Source organism: Felis catus, chromosome B4, assembly GCF_018350175.1.
Source record: "Felis catus isolate Fca126 chromosome B4, F.catus_Fca126_mat1.0, whole genome shotgun sequence".
NCBI lineage: Eukaryota > Metazoa > Chordata > Mammalia > Carnivora > Felidae > Felis > Felis catus.
The window spans coordinates 86,379,130-86,400,904 of NC_058374.1; the positions used below are offsets into that span (position 1 = coordinate 86,379,130).

General features: G+C 37.1%; 1 long non-coding RNA gene and 1 pseudogene across 1 annotated transcript in view; one reads left to right on the forward strand and one right to left on the reverse strand.

Moving 5' to 3' along the window:
* Nucleotides 1-1,548: 1,548 nt before the first annotated feature.
* On the reverse strand, nucleotides 1,549-3,277 carry LOC101084637 (annotated as a pseudogene).
* A 2,705-nt stretch (nucleotides 3,278-5,982) lies between these two features.
* LOC123386623 overlaps nucleotides 5,983-21,775 on the forward strand; it is a 214,133-nt gene continuing 198,340 nt past the window's right edge. The window contains exon 1 of the long non-coding RNA XR_006600818.1: nucleotides 5,983-6,114. This is a non-coding gene — a long non-coding RNA (uncharacterized LOC123386623). The remainder of the gene's footprint in view (nucleotides 6,115-21,775) is intronic.

A 21,775-nucleotide genomic window follows, 5' to 3' on the forward strand; every position in this document is an offset into this window, starting at 1 on the left:
TTTGTTTCTTTTATGTTTCTAGATCCATCCTTGTCCAGACTATACTTAGTCTGATTTTTTTTATCTTTGCAGTTATATGAGCCAAGAGTATTTTTTTTCCTTAAAATAATTTGAGTTGGACTTCTTACACTTTCACCAAAAGGGACCAGTGTAATCCAAATCCCTTTCTTATATTTTCATTACAGTTTCTTCAGATATGACATTTAGGAAACTAGTATTGAACATTTTTGCATGCTTTTTCTATTTTTTTTAAACTGGAAGGTAAGGATTATGTCTTTTTCAGTTCTGGAGCATTGCTTTCCTTGATAATATGCTTTCTAAATACTTATTTTAGAAAAATTATTAATATACTAAAAATGAATAAAAATTGTGGCAGGAATTCTGGTGCTTCAATAATTGAGTTCTTCTAAGACTGATATACTATGTTTTAATTTTTCCACTGGCATAATAGAGATTAAATAGCCCTAAAGTGTTAATTAGAGTCTAATATTTTTAGCATATGCAGATTAATTATATTGAGGGTTGTACATATATGGCTTCTCCATTTCTGCATGAAAATGTATTTCTGTCTAAATATGGGGTAAAGGTTTTTGTTTTTTACATTAGTAATCAGAGTGATATATTAATTGCTAAAATCAATTACCATTCACAGAAATAATTTCCCAGTTTTTTAACCTACCAAAATATATTGTATTTCCATGTTATACACAATTTTAAGCAACAAGAATACCCATGCCATTTACTAATAAAATTCACATTTATTGAGGAAATATTTATGGTTATGCCAAAAATAAAATATGATTTTCTTCACAAATCAAGTTAATTTTTTTTTATTTAAAAAAATTTTTTTTCAACGTTTATTTATTTTTGGGACAGAGAGAGACAGAGCATGAACGGGGGAGGGGCAGAGAGAGAGGGAGACACAGAATCGGAAACAGGCTCCAGGCTCTGAGCCATCAGCTCAGAGCCCGACGCGGGGCTCGAACTCACAGACCGCGAGATCGTGACCTGGCTGAAGTCGGACGCTTAACTGACTGCGCCACCCAGGCGCCCCATCAAGTTAATTTTTTTTTAACTGGAAACAAATTTTTATTACCCAAGTATTGTCACATAATTGAATATTTCTCTACCTTGCACACAACTGTTATTCTCCACAGAAAGGCTGTTTCTTAACTTCTCATGTGATGGCAAGTGTTAAAATCCTGATTTTAACAGAAGAGTTAAGTGTAGTAAAAATGCCTCAGCAATTTCAATTGAAAGGGGTACATTGGAACATGGCTTTTTCACTCAGTTATTAGGAATGTATAAATGTCTTTTTATTAAAAATGCAAAATAAATTATTTTTCAGCATGGAAGATGACAGCAGCAAACCATTATTGACTGTCAATTGAAACCAGTAACTCATGGCTATAGAGATTTTCTTCAACATCAGCCAGCCTTTTCTTCAGTCATTTTCTTCAATTGACTTCCCTGAAGTTATTGGTGAGGGGCACTGCCTTGAGCTTTCTCTTTTAGTTCACTAATAGCAGCAATGAACTACTCTAGGAATTAGAACATGCTACCTGCTGTTCCACCCATTCCACCTACTCCAGGATCCTTCCCTTTGAGAATTTCTGTGACGACAATTTCTGCTATAGTTAACAGAGTGGCACTCCAGCAGCATCCACTAAAACAGTTTTTTCAACCACAGTTGGATCCATGATTCATTTTTCCATCATATTCACATCATCTCCAAACATGGTGTCATAACTAACTTCTGAGGAACGTTGAATAATTTTCTCAGTTATCAATGATCCTTCAACACCTATCTTCTTAGCAATGGTCATTGCAGGGATTTTGAGTGTTATTTTAGTAATTTCTATATTGATTTTTGATCTTCATTAGCTGGAGTTATTGCGTCCGAGGCTGGAATGTACCAGAGCGGAGAATAAAACCCTCCTAGAACTATGCCTTCAACAGCAGCTCATAGCATTAAGGGCATCTGTAACTTTCTTTTCATTCATTTCAACACCATCTGTCCCACCAACTTTCAGCATAGCCACTCCATCTGAGAATTTTGCCAGATGGTCATTTCGTTTTTCCTTTTCACATATACTAGTTGTGATATCTAACTGCTTAATGATTTATTGAATACAACTTTCAATTTGAGCCTTCCCACCTTTTCCTTTCACGAGCATAGCATCATCTTTGATCACAATGACTTCTCCAACTTTTCCTCAGTCCTGAGGCTTAATATCTTTAAGATTTAGTCAATCCTTCTCCAAACATAGTACTACCAGTAGCAGTAGCCATGTCTTTAATCTGGTTCTACTGTCACCCAAACCAAGAGCTTTGACCATTACACTCTGGAGACCAACTTTTAGCCTATTCAGAACTGATGTACTTAGACCTTCTCTATCAATATCTTTAGTGATTATGACCAAGGGCTTCTGGTGAGCATTGGCCATTTCAGAAGCAGATACAATTTACTGGATTCTAGAAATGTTCTATTCACTCAACAGAACATAGGCATCTTGGAATTCACATTTCTGATCTTTTGATGTATTCATAAAGTATGGAGAAATATAACCTCATGCCTTCAATAATCTCTACTCCACCATTTCGTACTTTCTCATCCTTTAATCTGGTAACACCCTTTCTTCTAGCCTTCTTCATGCATCAGAAATGTGTTATCAATTTCTTTGTCTCTGTTTTCAGGAATCATTGGAACTTGAGCAATTTCTTCCGGGGTCATCACAAGTTTAGACTGCTTCTTAAATTCAGCAATTACCACATCAAGAGATAACATCACACCTCTCTTTATTTACCCTAGATTGGCATCTTTGCTAACCTTCCAGAAGCTTTCCTTGGCAACCCAGCGTGTCAGTACACCAGCAGTAGTCGCGCCAGCCCCAGCCTCTTCATTTGCATTACTGGCAACATCTCAAACAAGTTTAGCACCAATATTTTTTATATTTAGCCTTTAAGTCAATGGATTTTGCGATGGTCACACCATCTTTTGCTGTTTGGGGACTTCCCCAGCTCTCTTCAATAATAGCTCATTATTTTACCTTTGGCTCACAGAAACAGCTGTAGCATGGGATAAAAGCTATACACTTTGAAGCATTATGAGTCGGGAATCTGCACCAAATTTTACATCCTTAGAATAAGCTGGAGTGAGATAAGGAGCTAGTGCCCTGGACTCTTGCCTTATCTGGCAAAGGTCTGCAGGTAATCAAAGTATTTCTGTGGTGTGCAGGCTGAGCTCAGGCCCTTTGTGGAGAGGGAAAAACTGCATTTTTTGCTATGTTATTCATTTAATCCTGAGCTATCCTGATTTAAATTTGAACACACTTAAAGAGAAGACCGAGATGAGTAAAATTCATCTCCTATTTATATTATAAACATTATTTCATGCCCTTAGAGTAGATCCATTTGAACACAATTTTCTATTGAGTAAAATAGGGTCAACGTTTACAGTTGCATATTAAGAACTGATGAAGCCTATAGATAAAATGTGCAAGTTATACTTTAGGCATTATTCCTGACTTATCAAGATGTCAGTAATTTATCTATCCTCAGTTTTCTGAGAACTGAATTGAAACTGACTTAATTTAAAAAATAGAGCAAAAAGTCTTCTGTGCACTCAACATTTGAGATATAAACTCACCCAAATAATATTCATTAAATTCACTAATCAGGAGATACTCTGACCTTAACTCAGACTACTGCTTTTTAGTGTATGAACAGTGTCCTTGTTCAAAAACCTTAAGAAGCCCTCTGTATTTTATTTCAAACAATATATTGTTAATAATTAATTTTGCTTTAACAAGTTTTTCCCATGGCAGAAAAGCATGCAATGCTTAACAATTTTAAGATGGCTTTATCTACCTTGTGTTATGGTAAAAGCTAGTTTCCTAATTAACTATTGTGTAAATGTTTCATATTTTTCTAATACCTATCTAACCCCAATGACGTTAAAACTTGTTTCCTAAAGTCCAAAGTGTCAATGTTTAATAAATGTGTTAATAAAGGTATGTATATGTACATGTAGGTGTAAATTATATATATATATATACACACACACACACACACACACACACATTTTAAACATCAAAGAAATTTTTCCATAATTTAAATTTTCTTTTTTCCCAAATCAAATGTAAGCATAAGAGAAAGATAGGAGTTGTGTTTTTTTGTTTGTTTTGTTTTTTTGGTTTTTTCACTGCTGCCTCCCCAGTGCTTACAGCCATAACTTCTACACAAAAGTTTGGTCAGAATCTATGTTACAGTGTATGAATAAAATGTTACCCACTAAAGATCATGCAATCTCTGCCAATGTAAGTGAGCAAACAAAAAAATACTTGGCTGAGAAATGCTCATTGCTCATTTATAGCCTTATACTCTATGAAGTTGGTTTTTGCTGTGGAATGTCAGCAGGGGCTTAAAAATCCATGCTTATCTCTTCATTCAGCTCTGGGCTAGAGGAACCCTCAGCTTTCGCAGCAATTAGCCAACAACAGGGGCAATTCGTCCAGATGCTACATGAGACCACTGGGGAGCCGGCAGATGTGGAGAGTGAAGTAGGTCCATAGACAAGGAGGCCCTGCAGATGAACTACCTCTAGGTGAAGCCACAGAAGGAAGCTATAAGGAGGTTGAAGGCCCTGGGCTTCTCAGGGAATCTGGTAATCCTGGTCTCTTTCTCTTGGGGGGTGGGGGGAAGGGAGGACTTGGCTGCCAATTTCCTCCTGAGTCAGAACTTTGATGAGGAGTGATGCTGGGAAGCCAGACTGCCCACAGATCAAGTGGATCTCCAACTCCACAAAAAAGTCGTGTGTGTGTGTGTGTGTGTGTGTGTGTTTATTTAAGAAGTGAAAGGAAATAAACTTTAAAACAAAGTTAAAAGTTAAAGTGGCCCCCATTCCCACCTTGGCCTGAGAAGATCCAGGCCAGACAGCTGTCCCCCATCTCTTGCCCCAGCCCAGCCACCTCAAGAAGCTGGCAGAACCAAAGGTGACAGATAGGCTCCTCTTGTCCTGTGTCCCTCCTCCCTGCAGCCAGATGGAGAAATGGGTGTTTGCTCCCTCTGCCCCCAAAGAGCAGCTGACACTTCCCTGCCCCTCTTTCAGGGTGAAGGAAAGCTGGAGAGGCCTAGACTTTGATCTTCCATTACAGTGAACCAAATCTTTTCTTCTGGGGTGAGCATTTGGAGGCCCAAGGTCCCCACCACAGTCAGGCCTTGACCTCCAGCTTGCAACTGGAGAAGGAGGTCTGGTTTGTCCTGCCTGAGGAAGGGATAAGATCAGAGCCACTCTGGATGTTGAGGGTTGAGGCCACCTTCTACCCCAGACTAGAACTGTCTCTAAGGTTTTGAAGTGACTATAAAGCTTGACAAGCCAGAAAAAAAAAAAAAAAGAAAGAAAGAAAGAAAGAAAGAAAAGGGAAGGAAGGAAAGAAAGAAAAGAAAGAAAGAAAGAAAGAAAGAAAGAAAGAAAGAAAGAAAGAAAGAAAGAAAGAAAGAAAGAAAGAAAGAAAGAAAAGGGAAGGAAGGAAAGAAAGAAAAGAAAGAAAGAAAAAGGAAGGAAGGAAAGAAAGAAGAAAGAAAGAAAGAAAGAAAGAAAGAAAGAAAGAAAGAAAGAAAGAAAGAAAGAAAAGAAAGAAAGAAAGAAAGAAAGAAAGAAAGAAAGAAAGAAAGAAAGAAAGAAAGAAGAAAGAAAAAGTGAAGGAGTCACCGCCCCCAGGTAAGACGCTGATGAGCTGATCCAGAAAGAGAGAATAATGCCCTGCAGCTGGTCTTCAAGGAAAAGGCTCCCATAACAGGCAATGGTGGTCTCGTGGGTCAAATTTTGGACACTTTACAGCTGCTGGGGAGAGCAAATGGCCCCGAAGACGTTCAGTTGGGAGGTTGCTGGTATTGCTACAGCTTTCGACCTCGGCAGGTGTCAAGTTGTCGCCCCAGGGTTGCACCCTGAAGCCCCTGCCCTCTCCCAATCCCCCTCCGGGCCCTGAGAGGGCCGCAGCTTTGCACTCCGGGCATGCGCAGTTCACCTCCTGGTTAAACCAGGTCAGGTGCTGCCTTTCCTGAAGGGGGCGCGGGCCTTGCTGGGCCTCTGGGGCGAGGAGCTGCTGCACTGTGAGTGTGATTGTGGGATTCTTTGTGGAGAGGTTGGGGGGGGGGGGGGGGACGGGCGGTGGTGGTTAGGTGTCGGGAGGATTGGTGTTTGCGGGATGGGTCGCGTGAGCCAGACTCCTTACAAATGAGCCTGGAAGGCAGGGACTCTGGAGCTAGGGGGCAAGCTGGCATTTCTGGGCCCAGGATTCTCCTCTGGATCCTGTAGAAATCCCGGCGTCCCTGGAGCTTCCTCTGGGAAGAGTGTTCAAGCTGTAGAGACTGGGGCCGGATTCTGCCGTTCTACGAGCTGCCTGCGAGGCTCAATGGGTCCCATCCTAAGCTTTCTGTGTGGGTCCATAGTACTTGCCTCACCCTGCCGCTCACACCGCTCACCCTGCGGGCTCCGACTGCGCCCTGTTTGCCTGCCTGGAAACTCCATCCACTGGCACCAGGCCTGGCCTTTGGCCCAGAGGATTAATTCAAACTACAGAAAATGGCATTCGAAACTTAAAAAATAAATTAAATAAATTAATTCTCATCTCTGGAAACAAATGAGTTAGAATTAAAAAGCCTTTTAGATGTTCATAGTTCAAAGGTTCATTCTGACTCTTAATTAAAAGGCGGATGGAGCTTGAAGAAAGAAAACAGGAAGGTTAGTGAAGGAAGGCAAAGGAGTGGGAATGCTAGGGGGAGAAAAAAAAGGTTTCTTCTGCTTTGATCAATAACCTGTGGTCTGGATCCAGTTTTATGGTATGGCACGAGGTAGGGAAGAAATTATTGCAGTTTTCATCATCAAATCATAGATGTGCTATGGCACACAGGAGGTTTGGTTATGCAGCCATCACTGGGTTTTCCAAACAAATCTACAAATTTGGAAACACCGGCCGGTTCTCCCACTGCATTGACTAATTAAACAGCCACTCCCAGAGACATACTTTCAAACTTTTGAAAAGAAATTGCTCTTGTAGATTTTGGATACCATTGTGTCCTAGGAACCCCAGGAAACAAGAATAGAATCCAAATGACACTACCTAGGATATAATAACTCAGGAGCGTACCTGCAGCAAATCATTTTCACCAAATTAAGGAGATGGATTTTTATTACTTTACAAGGTGGGGGTGGGGTGGTCAGAGGGAGTAGGTAACTCATTAGAACCTGTAGCACATAGCTGTTACCTGGAATGGGTCTTGAGTCATTTCTTCTTCTTCTTTTTTTTTTTTTTTTTTTTTTTTTTTTTTGTTAAATGAAATAGTGACCACAGGGTGCTGGGATACTCTGGGCTGTCTAGGCCACAGGTATTTACATTACACATGTCTCCTGATATAATAAAAATACCTTATTTTATCTCCCACCATCCCTTTAACATCTGTGTGGTGTGAGTCACTTGATGTTGCCCATGTGACAATTCAAGCAAGTGTGTGACTTTGATGGTTATAAAAACGTGTCATTCGTATCTCTTACTGTGGCAAACAGCTTTGTTTTCTGATGGTCCCCAGCTGTAGCCCTTTTGAATCCACCACTGATTTCCATAGGCTGCTCATAGCCAATGGCTGCATCCAACAGATATCCTATCTTTACGCAAGGTATAGGACTCCCCTAATAGGCAACTTTGACTCTAAGATGGTTCGTCTGTCTGGAAAAAACTTTCTTAGAGATGTTCTGCAGGCTGAGACACTTTCCACCCTGGTTCCTTCAGGGAGACCAGCATAACACCTTGCTTTCAAGTCTGAAAGCTCTCCCGGCCCTCTCTGGCCCCAACTCTTTTTCTTCATAGAAATTTGTCCAAATATGTATGTACAAGCTTAGTGTCTACTTCCTTGAGTCCCCAAACAATGTCTTTCCTAAAAATTACAAACATAATCTCAATTAAGAAATTGGAATTTTGAGGGGCACCTGGGTGGCTTAGGTCATGATCTCATGGTTTCTGAGTTAGAGCTCCGTGTCGGGCTTGCTATCAGTGCCGAGCCCACTTCAGATCCACGGTCTCTCTCTCTCTCTCTCGCTCTCTCTCGCTCTCTCTCTCTCTCTCTCTTTCCCTCTCTCCCTCTCTCTCTCTCTCTCCCTCCCCCTACCCTGCTAGCACTCTCTCTCTCAAAGATAAATAAAACATTAGAAAAAGATTTTTTTTTTTAGGAATTGGAATTTTGAGTACAAATTATTAGTCCAAACTCTGGACTCGTTTTATTAAAAAAATTTGTTTTGCAATGTTTATTTTTGAGACACAGACAGAATGTGAGCGGGGGAGGGGAGAGAGAGAGAGAGGGAGACACAGAATCTGAAGCAGGCTCCAGGCTCTGAGTTGTCAGCACAGAGCCCTACCCAGGGCTTGAACTCACAAACCATGAAATCATGACCTGAGCCGAAGTCAGCCACTTAACCAACTGAGCCACAGAGGTGTTCCTGAACTTTTTTTTTTTTTTTTCCCTGAACTTGTTTTAATGGCAAACCTCTCATCTAGCTCAAGCCTGCTGTCAATGGAGCCTTACTTGGAATGTTGTCTCTTTCTCTCCATTGTGCTTCTTCCTCCTTCTCCTGTTCTCTAATCTTATTAGCCAGTTTCTGTTTAGGGAATGTGGAAACGAAGTTTAAGAGAATAGCAAAGGAGCAGGAAAAGATTTTCCCCTGGAAGCTAGTTCTCAGTCTCTGGGACTGACAGATATTTAAGCTGACTGAGTTAAGGAGTTTTTCCTCCAGACATTCCTTATAGGCTCCTTTGTCTACAATTTCTATGACCTAGGCAGATGTTTATCCCCTGTCTTTAGAAATCTGCCATCATCCCAGCTCCTTTCTGTTGGAATTTGCCCAACCTTTGGTAGACACACACTGTGATAATGTGATTTATACTAAGAAATGCATATTTGGTCTTTGTTCCCATTTCTGGCATAGTGCTCCTGAAACCATTCTAATTCCCTAAGTGATAAGAGCAATGAAGATGTCTCAATATTCGTAACAAACTTCTTTCAACTACATCTTAGTTTATGTTAATGAGAATTTGGAAGGCCCCTAAGAATACCAAGGGGGACCCTAAGGATGGGGCTGGATGCCAGGGGAACCAACCATGTGATTAGAGGATTAGAACTTTCAGTCCAAGGAGGGGAGGGGCTAGAGTTTGATTCAGTTGCCAGGGGTCAGTGATTAATTAATCATGTCCATGTAGCCAAGCCTCCACAAAAAACCCCAAATGATGAGGCTCAGATAGAGGGGTTGGTGAACACAAGGAGATGCAGGGGGGATGGTGCTACCAGGAAGCAGGGAAGCTCTCTGCCCCTTATCACATACTTTCTCCTATGCATCTCTCCCATCTGGCTGTTCCCAAGTTATACTCTTTTATAATAAATTGGTAATCTAGTAAGTAAAATGTTTACCTCAGTTCTGTGAGTCACTCTGCAAATGAATCAAACCTGAGGAAGAGGTGGTGGGAACCTCCGATCTATACATTATTTCTCGTGTGGCTGAATCTGGTGTAGAGGAGATGCCGACCTGAGCTTTGTCCTGATGAATGTCAGAAATGCACTCCTCTCCTAATTCAGCCGTCTCTCTCAGGCTGGCACAGCCCACTTGAGCTTTTGCCGGCCTGAGTCAGGGACAGGTTCGCTTTGTCTTCCTGTGCAGAGTTACAGGGGAATCCTGTGAACCATTCCTCTGAGTTGGAGGTAAAGAGGCAGCCGACTGGACTCTGGGAGAGTTCTTGTCAATAAATCTTTCTTCCCAGTCGCGGCCTATTTCTGTGTGCATTAAACTGAGGGGTCTAATAATTGTGGAAATAGTTCCTTTGAAAATTTCCAAGAAGTGATTTCCCCCCCACATCTTCAAATTTAACATGTATCGTGTTTATATTTCTTTATAAGCACTTACAATAAATACACAATCATATTATTTGCAAATGATTTAAACTCACCTGGGGATAAAGGATAGGCAGGAGATTAGAGGCATGAGGTGGAGTTTCTTCTCTTATGTTCACAGAAAATTGCTAAAATTACTTAGCAATGTTTTGATGGGTAACCAGCCTTTCGAGATAAATGCATGGTGACAGATAAATACCTGAGTCAAATAGTTTTTTGGTAATTATATTATTATATTCCCATTGCAATGAATATTTTACCCATGATAGCTAATCATAATTAAAATTACACTTAATAATTTGGGAGTTTCACAAGCAGAGTATTTGGGGTTATTTGTATCCCAGTAGGTATTTGTATATTAATTAAGAAAAAAGGCAAAATGAGAGGAAAATAAAGTTGATTTAAAGGAAAGGATAATTAAGTAAGATGGGGAGAATGGTTGCAGATTATTAATAATAACATGGGAATTCCTGCATCTCAAGGAGTAATACTTTTGCTTTTGAATAAAACTGCTAAGTAAGTTTTTTAGCATCTCTTGTGATGCTATCATTTAAGCCTTATAAATCATATGATATATGGATATTTATTAGCCTAAGAATTCTGGAGTATACAACCCTCATCACTTCTCTAATGAATTGTTTTATATCAAAGAAAAAATTGAAATGTTGTGTTATGCGATATTTCCCAAGCTACATTTATATGTAAAAGTTGTGTTCTGAACGTGGTGAGAACCTTCCAATTATTGTTTGAAAATCCTCTGTACTTTCAGGTTGCATATTCTAGAAGCACTGTGCAGCATGCATATATGTATGATACAGTGAACTCAGCACAAGACTTTTCTTGGAAAACATTTCAGTTTTTTCTTAGTGTACTTGAGAGACTGGACAAATATTTTTCCAGTGTGTAGCTCCATCATGCCACTGAACCTGGTCTTGGCCTTCACTGAAATTAAACTCAGTTTTTCGTAGTCCTCATAATCCAACTGGTATAGGTTATTGACTTGACTTAGTAATGTTTACTCTCAGTCTCTAAGGCTCCTCTCCAAACATGTATCTTTTACACTGATTAATTGTACAAATTCTTACTCAACATTTTTTATGTTCTTGCTCTGGGTAAACAAGGGTCAATGTAACAACTCTTTTCCTAGAGGAGCATTTGTCTCATCACTAAGAGGAATGTCCAATACATCATTAATTATAATAAAGTATGATAAACATTCTACTGGGGAGGTCACCAACCCTTAGAGGAGTACATGAGAGGAGTGAGGATTCTCTCCTGTTGTTATATCTGAACAACATATATGCCAAGTATATATGGTAATAGTACTTACCATAATTTGTTATATACAGGTAATATATCTGAGGGGAAATTGCCATCTGAGGACAATTTCCCCTCAGAAATACTACCTGTATATAACAAATTTTGTTTCATAGGTACATATGTTGATTTGTGAGCTTGTTTGTCCTTAAGAAAACTCAAAAATTATTTGATCTATAGTATACCTTCAGTAGAATGAAAATAATGTAGTATGGTCTCAATAGTACCCATTAGTAGAAAGAAAGTAAAGTTGACTAATCTATTAAAATACATATAACATGTTTATCTTAAATGATAGCAAGTAAAATATAAAAAGGCCTAAAGGCAGAAGGATGGTTGGGGAATATAATTTAAAAAATAAACACATTGGACACCTGGCTGACTCAGTCAGTGGACCATGTGATTCTTGATCTTGGGGTTATTAATCTGAGCCCCATGTTGAGTGTAGAGATTACTTAAAAAATAAAATATTAAAGAAATAAAAAATAAAAATAAGCAAACACATAAAGAGGTAGTATGGGATAGTGTGTAAATATTCAGGCTCTGGAGATATTCTATAGCTTCAAATCCTATCGCTATAACTTACCAGCTTTTTTACTTTAGGGAAGTATCCTTTTTTTAATTTTATTTTTTTAAGTTTATTTATTTTGAGAGAGAGAGAGAGAGAGAGAGAGAGAGAGAGAGAGAGAGAGAGAATGAGAGAGAATATTCCAAGCAGGCTCTGCACTGTTGGCACAGAGCCCTATGAAGGGTTTGAATCCACGAAATGCGAGGTCATTACCTGAACCGAAATCAAGAGTTGATAGCTTAACCAACTGAGCCACTCAGGTGCCCCAAGAGAAGTACTTTATATCCCAGTCCTTTTGGTTCTTGTTCTGTGAAATGGAGATGGTAATAGGTTGAACCACATGAAATTGTTAGGTTTGGCTATTTTCTATAGCTTTATTGAAGTATAATTGATTTACAATAAACTGCATACATTTAAAGTGTACAACCTGATGAGTTTCCTAAGTAAATAAATACATGTAAGAAATGATTGCCATAATCAAGATATAAACTGAATACTCACTTCAAAGAGTTTTCTTGTGCCCCTTAAAAATCCATGTCTTCTTACCTCCCATCTCTAGGAAAGCACTGATTTGCTCTCTGTCTTTACAGTTTAGTTTGTCTTTTCAAGATTTTTTTTTTAATAAATGGAATCTATGCAGTATGTACCCTTTTAGTCCAACCTTCATTTCAGCATAATTATTTTTAGAGTCATTCATGTTTTTGAGTGTATCAAAAATAATTGCTGACTAGTATTTTATTGTATAGATATTCCATAATTTGTTTATTCATTCAACTCTTGGCAGACATTTGGATTGTCTTCTGTTTTAGGTGATTATATATAGTTGTTTTAAACTTTTGCATACAGAAAACAATAGAGAAAAATAAATGGTTGTTTCTTTGAAATGACCAATAAAATTAGGAAAGAGAGAAGACACAAATCTCCAGTATAAGGAACGACAGAGGTGACATTACTCCAGACCCTACATACATAATAAGAATAATAAGAGAATTATTAACACCCATCTACTAAGAAACCTGGTTAATTAAATACAGTGGCAAAAATCCTTGAAAGACAAAAATTACCAAAGCTCACTCAACCAAAAAAATAGATATATGAGTAGCCATATATCTGTTAAAGAAATTGCTTTCACAACAACCACAGAAACAGAACCTTCCATAAAAAGAAATTTGCCCCTAGATGGTTGATAAATAATAACCATACTACATAAACACTTCTAGAAAACTGAGGAGGAAAGAATACCGTGCAGTGTATTTTATGAGACTAGTATTACCCTGAAACCCTAACTAAATGAAGACATTACAAGAAAGAAGTCTGTGTAAGAACAAAATCTCCTATGGACCTAGACACAAAAGTTTTTTAACAAAAAACCATCAAATCCAGTGATATATTAAAAGATTAATGACAGTTGGGGATTATCCTGGTAATACAATAATTAGCTCCATATTAAAAATCAATCAGTGTAATTCACTGTGGCCATAGACTAAATAAAAAACATTATAATTGCCTTGGTAGAATGATTAAAAGCATTTGGCAAAACTTACCCTCCTTTCAGGATAAAAAACTCTCAACCTGATAAAAGATGTTTATGTAAAACTCACAACTAACTCATACTGGTAAAAGACTGCATGTGTTGACTTTGAGAGTGAGGCATGGATATCTATTCTAACCACATCTATTCAACATTTTACTGAAGGTCTTAGACCATGTGATACATTTAAAAAAATGACAGAAATACATATTGGAAAAGAAGGATTAAAACATTTTATTTGCAGGCAACCTGATTTTCTAAATACTAAATCTATAAAAAGGGCGTCATTTGACAGTTTTAGACTCCCAAAGAGCAATTCTCTTGTTTTATCTTAATAATAATAGAATATAATTAAAAGGTTATGGTGATTGACATGTTTGAATATGTTAATATACATATGGCATTTATCATTGTGTCTGTTTCAGAGGAAGTTATCTACAGCTGTTACCTAATGCTTTTTAAAATGCATAACATTGTCTTATTATCAGCAAAACTTGGAAACAGCAATACAATGGAATTTAAAATAAAAAAATAGAAGGGGCGCCTGGGTGGCGCAGTCGGTTAAGCGTCTGACTTCAGCCAGGTCACGATCTCGCGGTCTGTGAGTTCGAGCCCCGCGTCGGGCTCTGGGCTGATGGCTCAGAGCCTGGAGCCTGTTTCCGATTCTGTGTCTCCCTCTCTCTCTGCCCCTCCCCCGTTCATGCTCTGTCTCTCTCTGTCTGAAAAATAAATAAACGTTGAAAAAAAAATTTAAAATAAAAAAATAGAAATAATGAATAAGGACATCAATATCAGAAATGAAATATTCTAGCAGGTAAAGTGCTACCTTAAAAAAATGACCTCTGAGAGGAGTAAAAACTTTGGCTGTGAGTTGCCTAGCACTTAATACTAAAAAGTAAACACTCACTGTTATCACATGTTTATCAATATCCATACCATTTAAAAACATTTTTTAAAACAGATAAAGATGTTCATTAGAAGCGCATTTTGTTACTGTGACCAAATAGAACATTTTAGGTTATCGTATTAAGGACACAGTGCAACTTAGTGACCACAACCCAAGCATTTTTAATACTAAATAAAATGACAAAATTTTAAGTATATTACATGAAGCTTATAGGGTTTTTCCATTTTACAAAGTGAATCTCAGTAAGCTATTTCTACATTGAGTAATAATGTGTATGGACCAATAACGAGTGGTAATAATGTCAATAGTTATAATTCAGATAGTGCTACGTACCAGGCCCTGCTATATACCTTACATATATTAATTCATTTACTATTTATGATCATATCATGAGGTAGTTACTGTTATATTTTAAAGATAAACTGATGCACAGAGAGGTTGAGTGGTTTGGCTAAGGTCACACAATTTACAAATAGCAGAGAGAGAATTCAAACATGGGTTGTTTAGTTCCAAAGGCTGCAATCTATCTTTACTGCCTGACATTTTCTTCTTTTTCATGATTTAGTAACTGCCATAATAGTGCTATAGTGTTTTCATTGTTGATGCAATTGCATATGTCTAATATTCTCAGGTAGACTTTTTTGCTTATTCTGATCATGCTTGTTCTGATCATTCAGAATGGAAAAACCTGCTTCTCTGAGTTGTCTACCCTAAGTTGATGTAGGTAAAATTGATGAATCTGATGATTTGAGGGAAAGAAAGTGTAATGTTTAAAAATTTTTTTAATGTTTTTTATTTATTTTTGAGAGAGAGAGAGAGAGAGAGAGAGAGAGAGAGAGAGAGAGAGACAGAGCATGACCACAGGTGGTGGGAGGCAGGGGCAGGGCAGAGAGAGTGAGGGAGATACAGAATCTGAAGCTGGCTTCAGGCTCTGAGCAGTCCACACAGAATCCTACACGGGCCCCGAACTCAAGAATGGCGAGATCATGACCTGAGCCGAAGTTGGCCGCTTAACCAACTGAGTCACTGACATGCCCCAAGATAGTGTAATGTTAAACACACAGGATCTTGAGCTAGACTTTCTAAATATATGTTCTTATTCAACTACTTACTCACTCAGTAACATTATATGAAACACACAACCTCTGAATACTTTATTTTCTTCATTTGTAATTTTTGAAATAGTAACTATTCCATAAGATTTACATGAATCAAAACACAATTAAGATAATTAGGTACGTGTTAGTTGAAGTGGGTAGAGGGAAAGGGTGGCTGCTTAACTTTACTGGAGGTAAATACATAGAAAAAGAACTATAAAAATAATTTCTGCTCTCTTCTTATATTATTTCCCTCGGAATTAAGTAGCTTTATTTTTACATTCTTGTTTAGGGTAAGAGTTATTTTAAAATACTAATATTTTGTTTTTCAGTTTTCCATTACCAAATGATTCCTAAAATATATGCAATAGGGAATTTTTATGTAGGATAATCCATTTTATCAATGTGTTGTAATTCCTATACATTGGAAACCATTGAAAAACAGCAATTACTCCTGAATAGCAATTAACACGCTTTATTGTATTTTACCTGTTGTAGGGAAGTCACCTTAACTAGAACAATTGTTACAAATAAATTCCATGAGATATAACCTACAGAATTATACATGTGAAGAATTGGGAACCGTGTCTGGAACATAACTAAGTGTTGTGCGAGGAATAGTTTGTGGTAGTAGTAGCAGAATAGCAGTAAGGACAGTTTTTCCATTAGACTGCAGGGGGCATTCGAGACTAGAACAATGTGATTTACCCTGGAGTCTACAGGATCTAGTAGTTCCTTAAAAAGGTTGGTTAAATGAGTGGATACAGTATCTAATGAATGGACAAGAAATATTTAAATACGTAAAAAATGGTAGACCACCATTTTTCCATATCTCCTTCTGTGGAATATGCCAATTTTAAGAAAAACACAAATATGGTCAGGTTCAGTTTTCAACCTAATCTTCAAGAACATGATCATTTTTATGTCAAAAAACCGGAAGCAGTACAGATAATAGCATCCATGTCCATACATTCTGAGAGGTTATGGAAAATACAAAATAACTCAATATTGTCTTGTTAAAGGCTCAGAACTGGGAAAAGCTGTGAAAGTTCCCAGAATTACAATAGATATCAATTCTGATTCATCCTGTTTGTGATATAGGGACCCAAAACAAGGAAATGAACATTGTTTTTTTTTTAAAGATTCGTATCTATTCTGGTTATTAATTTATATTAAAAGTGGTCCTTAATATTTTTTCTATGAAACTGATATCACATGACTATCATTTAACTAAAATTCTCATTGATATGTGACTACTTCAGAATATATGTGGTGGCTGCCTTTGGATTTTCTCAGAATCTACATGGTGAAAAATGTGCTACATCTTTTCCCCTTTGTGGTTTTGCATAGATTAGTCAAGGAATAAAGAATATTTTAGTAATATGCTTTTCAAGTGATATGTATAGTAAAACATTCTAATAAGTTATAAAAAGCAGATTGAACTAGTTCTTGTGAGGTACCATTGAGGATCACTCTGATTAAAAAGTACTTTATCTACTGTTGTGTTTATATTATCAATGACAGAGCAACCAAACATTTGACGAAATGTAACCTGAAACCTCTTCAATGGTTTCTTTTGTAACACGCATGTCCAAATACTCTTGTAAAATTCTTGTAAGGGCAGTAAAATCTGGAAGGCCATTGTCAATGACTAAAAGTTCACAGAGGTAGTAATTTGTTACATTGCTGACTTAATCATAATGGGCACCTAGTGTTCATCTTTGGAGAAAACCTCTTTAAGGGTCAAAACATGGTCAGGTAATGGACTTTGTATAAGGACAAATCAATGAATAACTGTCTCTTAATATTTACAGATGGTTACAAAATGGTGGTTAAGTAGGAATCACAAATTCTATAATAAAAATCTCTCTACTAGTTTTTAATAGGGACAAAGAGGCCAAAATAGACACAGTGAAGAGCCTAACAATTTTAAGTATTTAGTTTATAAATTAAAGGAAGTATTTTCTTTGCTAATGTAGTACATACAGTTTTAGAAAGTTAATCAATATTGTGTAGAGTCACTCAAGATAAGGCACTTAGGAAGGCAGTTTCAAGGATATGGAGACGTAAATTCTTAAAATAGTATGTGCTTACATGACCTAAATATGCTTTTTAAAAATATAATTAAAAATAGGTAAACAACAATGATAAAACAATTGATTATTCATTGCATGCTTGGAATTGTATCATATTTAGATAGGCATCATTTTATCTAATCCTGATGAATTTCATTCATTAATTACTGTTTTTTAATTAGCAACCACTTAAATGTTTGATGAACTAAAAGAAGCTGGGACTTTTGAAAAAGAAGAGAAATAGCATGTGAAAAGATTGGGAAGGTAGATTATCGAAAGGATTTTCACATTGACCCTAAGTGCCAGAGGAAGTCCTTGGAGTGTTTTAAGAAGTTATATGATCTGATTTATGTTTTGAGATGATTACTCTGGCTATTGTGCTGAGTACTGAGACCTTCATTAATCCAGATCAGGAATAATGGTGGCTTGCAACAGGCAAATAGCAGTGGATATGGTGAGAAGGGATGGATGTTTTATTTTTCTAAAACAAAGGCAAAAGGATGTATAGAAACAGCACATGTAAGCTGTAAGAGAGACTGGAGTTGAGCATGTTGCTAAGGTTTTTGCTTGACAGGGTTTTTGTTAACTGAGAAGGGAAAAGTTGTGCAAAAAGCAGGTTAAAAGATGAAGAAGAATAGTTGTGTTCAAGGCATGTTGAGTTTCTGTCAGGTAGGAAATTGAATAAGTTTGGAAATATCTAGTGGGTAATTGGACAGATTAATCTGCTCAGAACTCAGAGGGGAGTCTGACTAGAGGTATAAATTTGAAATGTGCAAAAATAGACATAAAGATAGCACATAGATAAGGACATGTGACTGATGGAGCTCATCAAATAAGAGGTTATAAAGGTAAAAGAGAAGAAGTTAAGAGGCAGAGCCCTGGGGAATTGCAATGTTAAGGAAATGTTAAGGAAATAAAGAGAATCTATCAAAGGAGGCAAAGGAAAAGGCATTGCAGTAGGCAGATAATCAGGGGAGAAATCAAATTGAGAGCCATGTGAAGAACATGTTTCAAAAAGAAGAGAGTGATCAACTATTCAGGTAAATGGAATGTGAAATTTTGTGCCTACCTTTATCCAGAAATGATTTTAATCCTGTTCTCAAGTAATTAAAGATCTCTTTGGGGAGTCAAAGGTGATACACAGTCTGGATTATGGTAGACCAATAATGAGAGTCAACCATTCACTAGAAAAAGTATATGACACATATGCTTGGAGGCACCCGATACTTAACAAGAGAGTGGAGGGTTATAGGCCAAATCTGGACAGAAGTCCAGTGAGATGAGATTAGCAATTCATGCCCCTTTGCTCTGTCTTTGTTTTTTTTTTTTTTTTTTTTTTTTTTTTTTGTCAAAATTTTTAAGGAAAATGAGTAGGCTAAGAAGCCGAGCTGAAGTTTTAACTTTGTTGGGCCATGGCAGCAGAAATTGGTGTTAGGAACACAAGAGGGCACCCCAGTGAAGCCATTTGCCCAAATAATATCAATTCTTGAAATTGGATTAAGTGATTGCAGACTAAATGTGCCCCTTAGTACAGGGCAAAAGCAAAGATAAGTTCCTCGGAGATTAATATGATGTATTGCACATCAAGGTACTTCTACAATTTTGATGAATATTCTGTGCTCCATAAAAAACTAACCAGCCAGTAGGAGAGAAAGAACATGATCAAAACCAAAGAAAACTACCCAAAATAGAAATAGATTCATAGAAGCTTTAAATAATGGAGTCATCAGACTCATATATAAAATACCCATATTTAGTATTTTAGAAATATTAAAAAAGTTAAACATGTGGCAGAAAACTAGGAACTTCACAGCTGAAACGTATAATAACCAAATTTAAAAACTTAATGGATGGGTTGAATAGTCTGTTACTTACAACCAAAGAGATAATAATGAACAGGAAGACAGAGAAAGAGGAAGGAGGGAAAAGGACTCAAAAGAGACAGGCTGTATCCAGAGAATAGAGAGGAAAAGCAAACTCAACCCAAAAAAGCAGACAGAGGTAAGAGAAGAAATAGAAATTCATGAGAAAGAAAATACAATAACAAGAATAAAGATCAAATCCTAAGAATTTGGCAGGGGGTGGGGGAAGTTCTAGTAAAACTGATAAATCCAGCAAATTTTGGCAAGAAAATAAGAGAAAACTAATACAAAAAATGGACAAGGAACATCATTATGTATTATTATAAGAAAAGATATTAATAAATTTATGGAATTGCAGATTAAATAGATATTTTGGGGGGCACCTGGGTGGCTGAGTTGGTTAAGCATCCGACTTTGGCTCAGGTCATGATCTCACAATTCGTGAGTTCAGGATCCACATCGGGCTCTCTACTGTCAGCACAGAGCTTGCTTTAGATCCTCTCTCCCTGCCCCCTCTGCTACCCGCCCCCCCCCATTTTCTCTTTCTCTTTGTCTGCCCCTCCCCTGCTCACATGTACTCTCTCTCTCTCAAAAAAACATAAACATTAAAAAATGTTTTTTAAATAAAATTGCAGCTATGTGCTGTTTTAAATAGATAAATTTGAAGAAATTACCATTTATATAATCTTAAAGAATTAAAAAATATGTGTAGTTCTATAAATAATAAAGGAATTGAATTTATAATATATATTTTTCAATCCCACCACGTAAGATTTAGGCCACGAAAACTTCATTAATGAATTATACTAAGCACATAAGGAAAAATCAAGTCCAATCTCACATAAACCTTTCCGTATGCTTTTTTAAGGGAAAGTTCTATGAAGCCAGCCTAATTTTGACAATGAAAAGACAAGCATATTAAGAAAGAGAAACCCAGGTTAACTGATGAACATATAATTACAAATTGTAAACAAAATATTAACAAACCAAATTAAAGACTGCACTCAAGTGCATTACAAATTGCACTCAAGATTGGTTTTATTCTAGGAATGCAATATTGTTTTTACGTTTAGATACCAATTACTGTAATTCACCAGATTAGCAGAATGAGAAAATTTACACAATTATTTCAATAATGGAAGAAAAAGGACAGTTAAAGTACAAACTCAATTTTTGTTAAAATTTCTCAGCAAATTAAAAATACAAGAAAATTACATTAAGGTGTGAAATTTTATATAACAAATACTACATTAAAACTCCTACTAGAGGGGGCACCTGGGTGGCTCAATCGCTTAGGCATGCGTCTTTGGCTCAGATCATGATCTCATGGTTCGAGCCCCACTTCAGGCTCTCTGCTGTTGGTGCAGAACCCGCTTCTCATCCTCTGTTGTCCTTTCTCTCTGCACTTCCCCCTCTTTCTCTCTCTCTCTGTCTCAAAAATAAATAAAAAACAACTTGAAAAAAAAACAAAAACAAAAACTCCTACTAGATTGTGAAACGTTGAAAGGTTTCTCCTTGTTGGGACACTTGGGTGGCTTAGTCGGTTAAGCGTCCAACTTTAGTTCAGGTCATGAGCTCATAGTTCAGGAGTTCGAGCCCTATATCAGGCTTGCTGCTGTCAGCCTGTCAGTGCAGAGCCTCATTCTGATCCTCTGTCCCCCTCTCTCTGGCCCTCCTCCACTTGGGCTCTCTCAAAAATAAATATTAAAAAAATGATTTCTCTTTTTGATCATAAAAAAGGCATGAGGCTCAAAGTCAGTTTTATTATTGTACTGAAGATAGTAGCCAGCACAATAATAAAGACAAGTTAACAAAAATACAAAGACTAGATAGGAAGTAAAACTTTCATTGTTACCAGAATTTATTATTTTTATCTAGAAATATTTAAATGAATATAGGATTAAATAAAAGATTTCATAAGTTTGGTAGCTGCAAGTCTAAAATAATAATAATAATAATAATAATAATAATAATAATAATAATAAACAACTGATCAGAAACAACAAACTAACATATGAACAATTTTTACAATTACTCAAAATAACAAATATTTAGGAATAGATTCCGTACAGATTATTGCTCTACAGAGCAAACTGTAACATACTGTGAAGAGAAAACCCAAATAAATGGAGGAATATATCCTGCCCATTGGGGGAATATGTATATTGAGGAATTTATTGAAAGGACTTACCTACTTACCCGATTGTGAGGTCTGGCAAATACAAAATCTGCAGAGAGGATGGCAGGGTGGAAACTCTTGCAGGATTTTCTATTACAGCCTTGAAGCAGAATTTCTTCACTGGGGAAGCCCAGCTTTGGCCTTTTGACTGAATGAGGCCCACCAACATTATTAAAGGTAGACTGCTTTATTTAAAGTCAACTGATTGTAAATGTTAACCATATCTGCAAAATACCTCCACAGCAACCCCTACATTGTTGTTTGATGAAATTTACGGACTAGAACTAACCATATTGACACTTA